General features: G+C 43.3%; 1 pseudogene across 1 annotated transcript; it reads left to right on the top strand.

Annotated features, from left to right (window-relative positions):
* Window positions 1-7,286: 7,286 nt before the first annotated feature.
* Window positions 7,287-9,240, top strand: LOC308626320 (cleavage stimulation factor subunit 2-like; annotated as a pseudogene). Its single transcript has one exon. The product of its transcript is annotated as a cleavage stimulation factor subunit 2-like (transcript).
* Window positions 9,241-11,638: the final 2,398 nt, after the last annotated feature.

The following is an 11,638-nucleotide window of genomic DNA, read 5'->3' as shown; positions in this document are numbered from 1 at the left end:
AGAAAGTGAGAGAGTGGCATGGACAGATATACACTACCAAATGTAAAATAGATAGCTAGTGGGAAGCAGCCGCATAGCACAGGGAGAACAGCTCGGTGGTTTGTGACCACCTAGAGGGCTGGGATAGGAAGGGTGGGAGGGAGGGAGATGCAAGAGGGAAGAGATATGGGGACATATGTATATGTATAACAGATTCACTTTGTTATAAAGCAGAAAGTAACACACCATTGTAAAGCAATTATACTCCAATAAAGATGTTTTAAAAAAGGGGGGGCTTTCCACTCTAACTTTCATCTAACAGATGAGGTGGCTGGGGGGCAAGGAGGAAGTGGATCACCGGCTACAATCAAGTATTGATCCCAGCTCTCACCCAAGCCCCACCCACAAACACTGTCTAAAGCAGGACCGTTTGTCAGCGCTTCAGTCATGAGCACTGTAATTAAGATTCCACAGTTCACGTCTGGTGTCAAACGGTGGAGTTTTTTTGTTTTCTGTTCTTTTAAACTTAGTTTTGTTTTGTTGGCTGCGTTGGGGCTTCGTTGCTGCGCGCGGGCTTTCTCTAGTTGCGGCGAGCGGGGGCTACTCTCTGTTGCAGTGCACAGGCTTCTCATTGCGGTGGCTTCTCTTGTGGCTCGCGGGCTCTAGAGTGCGTGGACTCAGTAGTTGTGGTGCACGGGCTTAGTTGCTCCGCAGCATGTGGGATCTTCCCGGACTAGGGCTTAAACCTGTGTCCCCTGCATTGGCAGGCGGATTCTTAACCACTGCACCCCCAGGAAAGGCCCTCAAATGCTGGTTTTAATGGAAATAATTTATATGGCATCTTCTCTGTGACGAAGCATAGGGCCATTTGGACTCTCGCCTCGGAACACTGGTCTGAGCACAGGTCCATGCTGCAGGGTGGAAAGCTTGCAACAGACCCCACTGAGATGGATGCTACAGATGTCACCCAGAACCTGTAGCAGCGAAGAACTTCGGCACGTCAGGAAAGAAAGTGAAGAGGAATGTTTTCCCTTCTGCCGTTTCTCTAACAACTGTGGCAAACCTGAAAATGTGGCTCCAGTCCTTTTCAGAACTATTATTTTCTTTACAGCAAAGTTCTAAAAACTCGGTTTCTTTTGATTTCTGCCCCCCGGCAGGAAAATGACACATTTGGGGCCAAGGCATTAAAGCAGGGTCTCTTGGGAGAAGGGAGAGGGCTATTGCTTTCCAGCCCACAAACAGTTGCAGGTGCAAAAAATGTGCACACGAAAAGGGAGGTCTGCTAGAGGCCCCTTTTAAACTGCAGCCTTTTAAGTTCAATAAATCTCTTTGCTCTTCCCTTTGTGGGCCGTGTGCTTCCCTCCCAGGATCAAATGCACATCCCAGTCCTCAATGTGGCCTCCAGAAGGAATCTTCATGTTTGTTGTGAAGTTTTCCGTAATTACATAATCGGTGAAGTCTGTGAGTTCGTATTGAGAAGGTTGAAAAATTCAAGCCTGGGGATTACGGTAACATAATTAGATGGCTTCCTGTAAGAGCCAAGTGATTTTTCCCTGGGCCGGACTGTGATTGGCTGCCCTCAGAGGCTTTCCTCTTGATCAGTGAATCACAGTTGGGTGGACACTTCTGTTGGCCAACACTCCAAGGTGTTTTCACGGGGTTTGTTGGTGGTGTGGGTGAACTCTGCGTTGATTTGATTAAGAAGGCAGGAGCCAGGAAAACAGCGGGCTGTGGTTTCTTGAATGCCTTTGCATCTGTGTGTGACAGAGCCAGTGCTTAGCTTGTCTGGGCTGTGGTACCTTGACTCATCCAGCAGTGTCTAGAAGCCTGGATTCCTTGCCTCTTGGGGTTTTAGGGTCAGGAAGAAAGAGAATTTTGAAAGGAAAGACCACAGCTGAGTTTTAGGTGTGTAAGAGCATTTGGTACCTGATATGCATCATTTCTTGTGAATTTTTTCCAAGTCAGCTGGATGTTGACGATTATATATTAAAAACCAAACAGAACCAGAAATAGCCTTTTATTTTCCCACAGTGTTAGTCTGTCCGAATCTGCTCTCCCAGTACCTAGCAATCCTCTGAAATGATTATTCATGTGCTCTCTAAACCCTAACCCCTCTCTCTGGTGTTCAGTTATTGTGTGTATTTGCTATTTTAGCTCTGTCCTGACGGGCGCAGAGACTAGGAATTGTTTAAAAGCACAGGCCAAGGTGTGGTAGCAGCTGACTGTTTTCTGAAGGAAACCCCTACATCGTTACCTTGCTATTTAGCTGGTTTCCATGGAAACATCAACTGTCTGTCAGTGGTCTCAACCCAAAGCAGTAGCTATGAGATAAGAAAAGATGACTATGAGGGAAATCTCTCCCTTTATTTTGTTCTGTAATAAAGAGCTAGACAGTCAGATTCTATACTTGATGCCAGAATTTAACATCTGATTTTAAAAAATACAGATGGAGGGCTTCCCTGGTGGCGCAGTGGTTGAGAGTCCGCCTGCCGATGCAGGGGACACGGGTTCGTGCCCCGGTCTGGGAAGATCCCACATGCCGCGGAGCGGCTGGGCCCGAGAGCCATGGCGGCTGGGCCTGCGCGTCCGGAGCCTGTGCTCCGCCGCGGCGGGAGAGGCCACAACAGTGAGAGGCCCGCGTACTGAAAAAAAAAAAGAAAAAAAAAAAAAGAAAAAAAAAATACAGATGGAAACACAGGTGAGTCTCAGGTGGAAAGAGAATACATTTAACTTTCAGGAGCATCAGGACTGGTTCAATTGCCGATGACTATATTCATCAGGCCCCAAATCCTTCTCCGAGCAGATATTGATCAGAGTTTGGATCCTCGAGTAAAAATTTTCCAGAGGTCTCTCTTCATTCTATTGCACTGAGAGATTCTCTGACTCTGCCCTCTAGACCTTTCATTTCTGCTGCCATCCTACTACTCATTCATTCTGCCAAGTTTGCTCTCAGAGTAATTCTAACTACATAAATTTATACAGGGAAGCATAATCCCTCTTTTGCTATGTTCCCCAAGAGAATAAATAACATAAATGTATTTCTTAAATACTGAAAGAATCTCTTTGAAAGCAAACTGAGCCTTGTGCCTTTTTGAGAGGTAACTCCTTATTAGACATCTTGCTTCTTGAATAACAGCTGTTCTTGATTTTGTCTTTGCCAAATTTGAACTCCAAAGAATAAAATGGTTAATGATGTCTATATATATATATTTGCTCTTCTGCCTTATAAAATGAAAGATAAAAATTAGATTTGTTTGGAATTCTCCAAATTTTAATGATCACAAAATGATTGCAAGCGTCCTCGTATCAATCAAATGTATGATAAAAGAAACAGAAACTTGACAAATCAAACAAGAAGTTTAGCATTCTGGATTATGTTTAAGTAAAATGTGTTGCTGTAAATATGATCCATGTTTGAAAGAGATATACTCATGCTCATGCACAAAAACTAGGATAATAATTGTCAATAGGATAATGAGAGAAAAATACTTTTTTTCTAGAGGTTTAAATGTCCTTGTCAACTAGTGACATTTTTTATAATACACTTTATGAGTTAAATTAATGATTTGCCAGTGTCCTCACTGTCCATAATATATCCTTCCTCCCAGGGTAATCAGTGACCAAATTCCTATAAAACTGATTATGTATAAAATTTCAATAGAGGGCTTCCCTGGTGGCCCAGTGGTTGGGAGTCCGCCTGCCGATGCAGGGGACACGGGTTCGTTCCCCGGCCTGGGAAGATCCCACATGCCGCGGAGCGGCTGGACCCGTGAGCCATGGCCGCTGAGCCTGCGCGTCCGGAGCCTGTGCTCTGCAACGGGAGAGGCCACAAAAGTGAGAGGCCCGCGTACCGCCAAAAAAAAAAAAAAAAAAAAAAAAACTTCAATAGAAGAGGAAAACCTCCTTTTTAATATTGTTATATAATAATATATAATTATATAAAATCATATCATAATTTTTATTGTAAAAATTAACCAGAATAATTTAATCTTATTTTATCTATCCATTATCTATGGCTATGTAACAAGTTATCCCCAAACTTACTGGCTTAAAACAACAAACATTTATTATCTCATAGTTTCTGTGGTTCAGGAATCTGAGCATGGCTTTGCTGGATACTTCTGGCTCAAGGCCTCTCACAAGGCTACAATCAAGGTGTTGACTGGAGCCCCCAACTGGGGGAGGATCTCCTCTGAGTTCACTGACTGGCGGAATTCAGCTCCTTGTGGACTTGCTGGCTCTTGGCCAGAGACATCATTTCCTTGCTAAGTGGGCCTCTCTATATTGGGCAGCTTACAACAAAGCAGCTGGCTTCCCTCTGCATAAGCCAGTAAGAGAGTGAGAGAGGCAAGTAAGATGGGAGCCATGTGCTTTTGTATCCTAATCTTGGAAACAGTATCCCATCTCTTTTGTTATAGTTTATAACTTAGAAGCAAGTCACTAGATACAGTCTGTGCTCAAAGGGAAAAAATTACATAATGACATGATTATCAGGAATCAGAGATCACTAGGAGCCATCTTGAAGGTCAACTACCATACTTATCATCCACAGGGATTCCTGCTTCTTCCTTACAATTACCCAAAGGCTCCGGTGATAATCAGAAATTGAGTCTTCTGGAAGGAATAATACAAAATCTCAGTAAAGAGCAGTACTTTAGCTTTTTGCTGGTTCAAGAGTCTAAATTGTTAGTAGACACTCCTGTCTCATGGTCATGGTACTTCTAAAACCATTGCCCTGGACAATTAGCAGATGTGGGACTAATCTTACAGACACTGGCAAAGATAACCCATCCGTGTCCAAATTAAATGAAAAGGCCATTTGAAATTAGCTATCTATTGTACTCATGGTCTGTCTTGATATTAGTTATCTATTGCTATAAAACACATTGCCCCAAACTTAAGGACTTAAAACAAACAAACATGTATTTCCTTTAGCACAGAGTTCTGTGGGTCAAGAATTTGGGCGTGGCTTGGCCAGGATGTTCTGGTTGGTGTCTCTCATGCGGTTGCAGTCAAGGTGTCAGCTAAGGCTATAGTACTAAAGGCTTGACTGGAGGATCCACTTCCAAGGTGGCCACTCCTATGACTGGCAAGTTAATGTCAGCTGTTGGCAGGAGGTGTCAGTTCCTCACTGCATGGGCCTCCACAGGGCTGCTTGAGTGTCTTCATGACATGGCAGCTGGCTTTCCCCAGAGAGAGAAATCCAGATTGATTGTGGGACATATGAAATATGTTTCAAATTTGAGTAATGATCCTTGTCTTAGTGTTTGTCCATGTTGCAGGCAAAATACGTATGATTGCCAGAGTATTAGGTTCTGCTACACAGGACCTACCTCGTCAAATGATTCAAAAAATATTCAGCTCCCAAAAAACGTCCAAAAAATTCCCAGGAAACTGTGATATCTGATCACCAGTTGCCAAACCACAGTGCAAATCTGTTGGACCTAAGCCCATCTCCTGCCCTCTGAATCTCTTAGATGTTCCACAGAATTGCCATTACACAGACCTCAGACAGGAGGAAGAGTTGTATAAAAGGATTGATTATACTTGGCAGAACTTAGAGAAGGAGTGCAAATATGATCAAATTACCAAAAAGTCCTGGGAGATTGTATCCATAAGACAAACAAAATAAACCCAATGCTGAAGGTCTCAACAAAAGACTTGGAGCTCACATTGGTAGAGAGACTCGGTTTGTCAGGACAGGCAGAGTGGCTTTTAGGGGGTGGAGAATTAGGGCTCCCAGGTATGGCTATCTGTAAGAGTCCAGCTCTACAGCAGCAAGAGTCTCTGACAAACCTTGATGGGACCTTGATTTGTTAAAATATCATCCAGAGACCACTGGCACACACCTGTATTAAAAAAAATAAATAAAAGGTTGATTTAGCCTGCAGCAAAAGACAATGCAAAGCAGAAGAGTGAGTCAAATACAGTACAAACCAGGGAGTGAGTCCAAAGTGGGGGAGCTTAGGGTAAGGTTTTTGTAGGACCTGGGGGCTGGAATTAGTCACAAGATGGTCTTGGCATGGATTATTCAGAATCTGTAAACCAGGCAAGTTGCTGGAACAGTCAGTGGTCTCAGTTTTAGAACATATGACCTTTTCGGAGTTATTGTTACATCATTCTATGGTTCTATCTTGGAACATATGCGTTTAAACAAAGAGATATACAGTTTTGAACTTAAGTCATTCACCTGTTTTACTAGTCATAGTGCAGACCATTTTGTAAGCTATGGTTTCTGTTTCAACTCTCATCCTCAATCTATATAAGGGAATCTGAACTAGCCCCTTCCCACGCCTTCATGTTCCATGAGGAAGCCTCTAGCCAAGGTGTATTTGATGAAAAAAATCCCTTTCCTCTACTGGTGCTGTTTCTTTTTCCCAGCAAGACTCACCCCCAAGCTTGAGGGGAAAGGAAGAGCTCAAAACTGGATCATTTCTATCATTGCCTTTGCACACAGTGTTTTCTCTAATTATAATTCCACTGCAAAATTCTACTCTTTAATACCCAGCTCAAAATTGCATCCTTTAAAAAGTATTTTCCAGTGTCTCTTCCTTCTCTCCTCCCCATCTTCAGCTCCCACCCCTGACTTGGAGGATAAAATTATGCTCCCTATGTGTTCCTGGTGCTTAGTAGTCCGTTTGGTACACAGTAGATGCTTAGTATATATTTTTGAACTGTGTTGGTAATATCTAATTAATTTGGCAGTAGATATTATTAAAATACTTTGATATTACTGTTACTTCAGCTCTTTCTAAGTTCTGTCCTCTCTGATTTCCTATTGCACAGTTTGGCATTGCTGTTCTCTGACAGTTTCAAACATATTAGTTTTGTTTGTCTTTTATTCCAGTTATTAATAAATTGTGAGCTCTTAGGGATAGGGACAATTTCTTTTACTGGGTCGGCACCCTCCACCCCACTCCCATGCCCCTTCAGACTTAAGACGATTCTCATACTTCCTAAATATTTGTTGGTTTTGAGCCTATTTTGAGATATTAGCTTATATTTTCTCCTATATTTTCCCTACCCTTCATTTTATCCCATTCGAGAAGGCAGTTGGCCCAAACTTCATTGCCTCAGGGAAGAGTTGAGGCCAGGTGTGAAGCATGAGTAGAGCGTCAGCCACTGTGCGTTTTTCCCCAAAGGCCTAAACACTCAGTTGAATGGAGAAAGTTTGGAGAGAGAAATAAAGAATGGGATTCCCAGGTACAGACAGAGCAAGTGGAGAAAGCAGGCAATTGTCAGGTCCCCCTTCCACTGCCTCCAGCTTCAAAAACAAATAATAATAATGACGTGATGGAGAATGTGGAGAGGAGAGAGAGACAGTTCTGGGGGTCCAGGAAAGGGGTGGACTCAGGTCCTGCCTGCAAGGCACAATTCCAAAGGAGTGGCAAACCTTCAAAGAGGAATGGATAGAGAGCGATGGCGGGTGTGACTGTGAGAGACCCTGCGGTGGATCGTTCTCTCCATTCGGTGTTTGTGGGGAACATTCCATATGAGGCTACTGAAGAGCAATTAAAGGACATCTTTTCTGAGGTTGGGCCTGTTGTTAGTTTCAGGTTGGTATATGATAGGGAGACAGGAAAGCCAAAAGGTTGTGGCTTCTGTGAATACCAAGACCAGAAGACAGCACTTAGGGCCATGCAAAACCTAAATGGGTGTGCATTCAGTGGGAGAGCACTTCGAGTGGACAATGCTGCCAGCAAAAAGAACAAAGAAGAGCTGAAGAGCCTTGGCACTGGTGCCTCTGTCATTGAGTCACCTTATGGAGAGACCATCAGTCCTGAGGATGCCCCTGAGTCCATTAGCAAAGCAGTTGCCAGTCTTCCACCAGAGCAGATGTTTGAGCTGATGAAACAAATGAACCTCCGTGTCCAGAATAGTCCTCGGGAAGCACGGAACATGTTGCTTCAGAACCCTCAACTGGCTTATGCTTTGCTACAAGCCCAGGTAGTGATGAGAAGTGTGGATCCAGAAATTGCCTTGAAAAGTCTGCATCGCCAGACACATATCCCAACACTGATTGCAGGCAACCCTCAGACAGTCCACAGCGCTGGACCTGGCTCAGGATCCAGTGTGTCAATAAACCAACAGAATCCTCAGGCCCCTCAGGCCCAGTCTTTGAGTGGAATGCATGTCAATGGCGCACCTCCTCTGATGCAAGCTTCTCTGCAGGCTGGAGTTGCAGCACCAGGGCAGATACCAGCGACCGTAACAGGACCTGGCCCTGGTTCCTTAGCGCCTGGAGGAGGAATGCAGGCCCAGGTTGGAATGCCAGGCAGTGGACCAGTGTCCATGGAGTGGGGACAAGTGCCGATGCAAGACCCCAGAGCAGCTATGCAGCGTGGGCCCTTGCCTGCCACCTGCCAACGTCCCAACTCCTCGAGGTCTGTTGGGAAACGCTCCAAATGACCCACGCAGAGGCACTTTGCTTTCTGTAACTGGAGAGGTAGAGCCTAGAGGTTACCTGGGACCACCTTATCAGGGTCTGCCCATGCACCATGTCCCTGGCCCTGACAGCTGTGGCCCACCCCCCCATGAGATGAGGGGAGAGCCATTAGCTGAGCCCAGACCTCTAATGGCAGAGTCAAGAAGACCCATGCTAGATCAGAGGGGTCCACCATTGGATGGCAGAGGTGGAAGAGATCCCCGAGGCATAGATGCACGAGGGATGGAGGCACGAGCCTTGGAGGCAAGAGGATTAGATGTTAGAGGATTGGAAGCCCATGCGATGGAGGCCCGTGCAATGGAGGCCCGTGCAGTGGAAGTCAGAGGGATTGAGGCCAGAAGCATGGATACAAGGGGGCCAGTCCCAGGCCCTAGAGGCCCTATACCTAGTGGAATCCAGGTCCCAGTCCAATTAATATGGGGGCAGTTGGCCCCCAGGGATCCAGACATGTCCCAGTCATGCAAGAAGTGAGCATTCAGGGTGGAGGCCAGCCTGGTGGCTTTAGTCCTGGCCAGAACCAAGTCACAACACAAGCTTCCTCCTGAGCAGAGGCAGAGTATCCTGATCTTCAAGGAACAAATACAGATGTCTACTGGAGCGCCTTAAAATGTTTTCAAAACTACCTGGTGACAAATCTGGAAATTAATTCCGTAACTGGGTTGAAGTGTTGCAAAAAGATGATTTCTACATCCTACCCTTTGAATGACTCGAATTGGTGCCACGTGGGGGACTCCCATCACCTTCTCTCAGAACAAAATCAGTTCATTCTGTTGTCTTAGTTTATATGTTTTCTGTGACTTGAAATAAACTTTGAACACAATTTTAGTATATTGTAGATTGATATACATGACCTTTTTGCTTTTAGAAGGCTGAACACCAAGGGTGAAACCTTACATGTGTTCTACCCTTACTGCAGTATTGTACTTTTTTTTTTTAACATCTTTATTGGAGTATAATTGCTTTACAATGGTGTGTTACTTTCTGCTTTATAACAAAGTGAATCTGTTATACATATACATATATCCCCATATCTCTTCCCTCTTGCATCTCCCTCCCTACCACCCTCCCTATCCCACCCCTCTAGGTGGTCACAAAGCACTGAGCTGATCTCTCTGTGCTATGCAGCTGCTTCCCACTAGCTATCTATTTTATATTTGATAGAGTATATCTGTCCATGCCACTCTCTCACTTTCTCACAGCTTACCCTTCCCCCTCCCCATATCCTCAAGTCCATTCTCTAGTAGGTCTGCATCTTTATTCCCATCTTGCTCCTAGGTTCTTCATGAACTTTTTTTTTTTTTGGATTCCATATCTATGTGTTAGCATACAGTATTTGTTTTTCTCTTTCTGACTTACTTCACTCTGTATGACAGACTCTAGGTCCATCCACCTCACTACAAATAACTCAATTTTGTTTCTTTTTACAGCCGAGTAATATTCCATTGTATATATGTGCCACATCTTCTTTATCCATTCATCTGTTAATGGACACTTGGGTTGCTTCCGTGTTCTGGCTTTTGTAAATAGAGCTGCAGTGAACATTTTGGTACATGACTCTTTAGAATTATGGCTTTCTCAGGGTATATGCCCAGTAGTGGGATTGCTGGGTCGTATGGTAGTTCTATTTTTAGTTTCTTAAGGAACCTCCATACTGTTCTCCATAGTGGCTGTATCAATTTACATTCCCACCAACAGTGCAAGAGGGTTCCCTTTTCTCCACACCCTCTCCAGCATTTATTGTTTCTAGATTTTTTGATGATGGCCATTCTGACCAGTTTGAGATGATATCTCATTGTAGTTTTGATTTGCATTTCTCTAATGATTAATGATGTTGAGCACTCTTTCATGCCTTTGTTGGTAAGCTGTATAACTTCTTCAGAGAAATGTCTGTTTAGGTCTTCTGCCCATTTTTGGATTAGGTTGTTTGTTTTTTTGATATTGAGCTGCATGAGCTGCTTGTAAATCTTGGAGATTAATCCTTTGTCAAGTGCTTCATTTGCAAATATTTTCTCCCATTCTGAGGGTTTTGGTCTTTTGGTCTTGTTTATGGTTTCCTTTGCTGTGCAAAAGCTTTGAAGTTTCATTAGGTCCCATTTGTTTATTTTTGTTTTTATTTCCATTTCTCTAGGAGGTGGGTCAAAAAGGATCTTGCTGTGATTTATGTCATAGAGTGTTCTGCCTATGTTTTCCTCTAAGAGTTTGATAGTGTCTGGCCTTACATTTAGGTCTTTAATCCATTTTGAGTTTATTTTTGTGTATGGTGTTAGGGAGTGTTCTAATTTCATCCTTTTATATGTAGCTGTCCAGTTTTCCCAGGACCACTTATTGAAGAGGCTGTCTTTTCTCCACTGTATATTCTTGCCTCCTTTGTCAAAGATAAAGTGACCGTATGTGCATGGGTTTATCTCTGAGCTTTCTATCCTGTTGCACTGATCAATATTTCTGTTTTTGTTCCAGTACCATGCTGTCTTGATTACTGTAGCTTTGTAATATAGTCTGAAGTCAGGGAGCCTGATTCCTCCAGCTCTGTTTTTCTTTCTCAAGATTGCTTTGGCTATTCGGGCTCTTTTGTGTTTCCCTAAAATTTGTGAAATATTTTGTTCCAGTTCTGTGAAAAATGCCAGTGGTAGTTTGATAGGGATTGCATTGAATCTGTAGATTGCTTTGGGAAGTATAGTCATTTTCACAGTGTTGATTCTTCCAATCCAAGAACATGGTATATCTCTCCATCTATTTGTATCATCTTTAATTTCTTTCATCACTGTCTTATAATTTTTGCATACAGGTCTTTTGTCTCCTTAGGTAGGTTTATTCCTAGATATTTTATTCTTTTTGTTGCAGTGGTAAGTGGGAGTGTTTTCTTAATTTCACTTTCAGATTTTTCATCATTAGTGTATAGGAATGCAAGAGATTTCTGTGCATTAATTTTGTATCCTGCTACTTTACCGAATTCATTGATTAGCTCTAGTAGTTTTCTGGTAGGATCTTTAGGATTCTCTATGTATAGTTACATGTCATCTGCAAACAGTGACAGCTTTACTTCTTCTTTTCCCGTTTGGATTCCTTTTATTTCATTTTCTTCTCTGATTGCTGTAGCTAAAACTTCCAAAACTATGTTGAATAATACTGGTGAGAGTGGACAACCTTGTCTTGTTCCTGATCTTAGAGGAAACGGTTTCAGTTTTTCACCATTGAGAATGATGTTGGCTATAG

This window comes from Mesoplodon bidens (assembly GCF_964165515.1).
Source record: "Mesoplodon bidens genome assembly, chromosome: 12".
NCBI classification, from domain to species: Eukaryota; Metazoa; Chordata; class Mammalia; order Artiodactyla; family Ziphiidae; genus Mesoplodon; species Mesoplodon bidens.
Note: the sequence above shows the minus strand (reverse complement) of the source record. Positions and strands in the feature narration are given on the sequence as shown.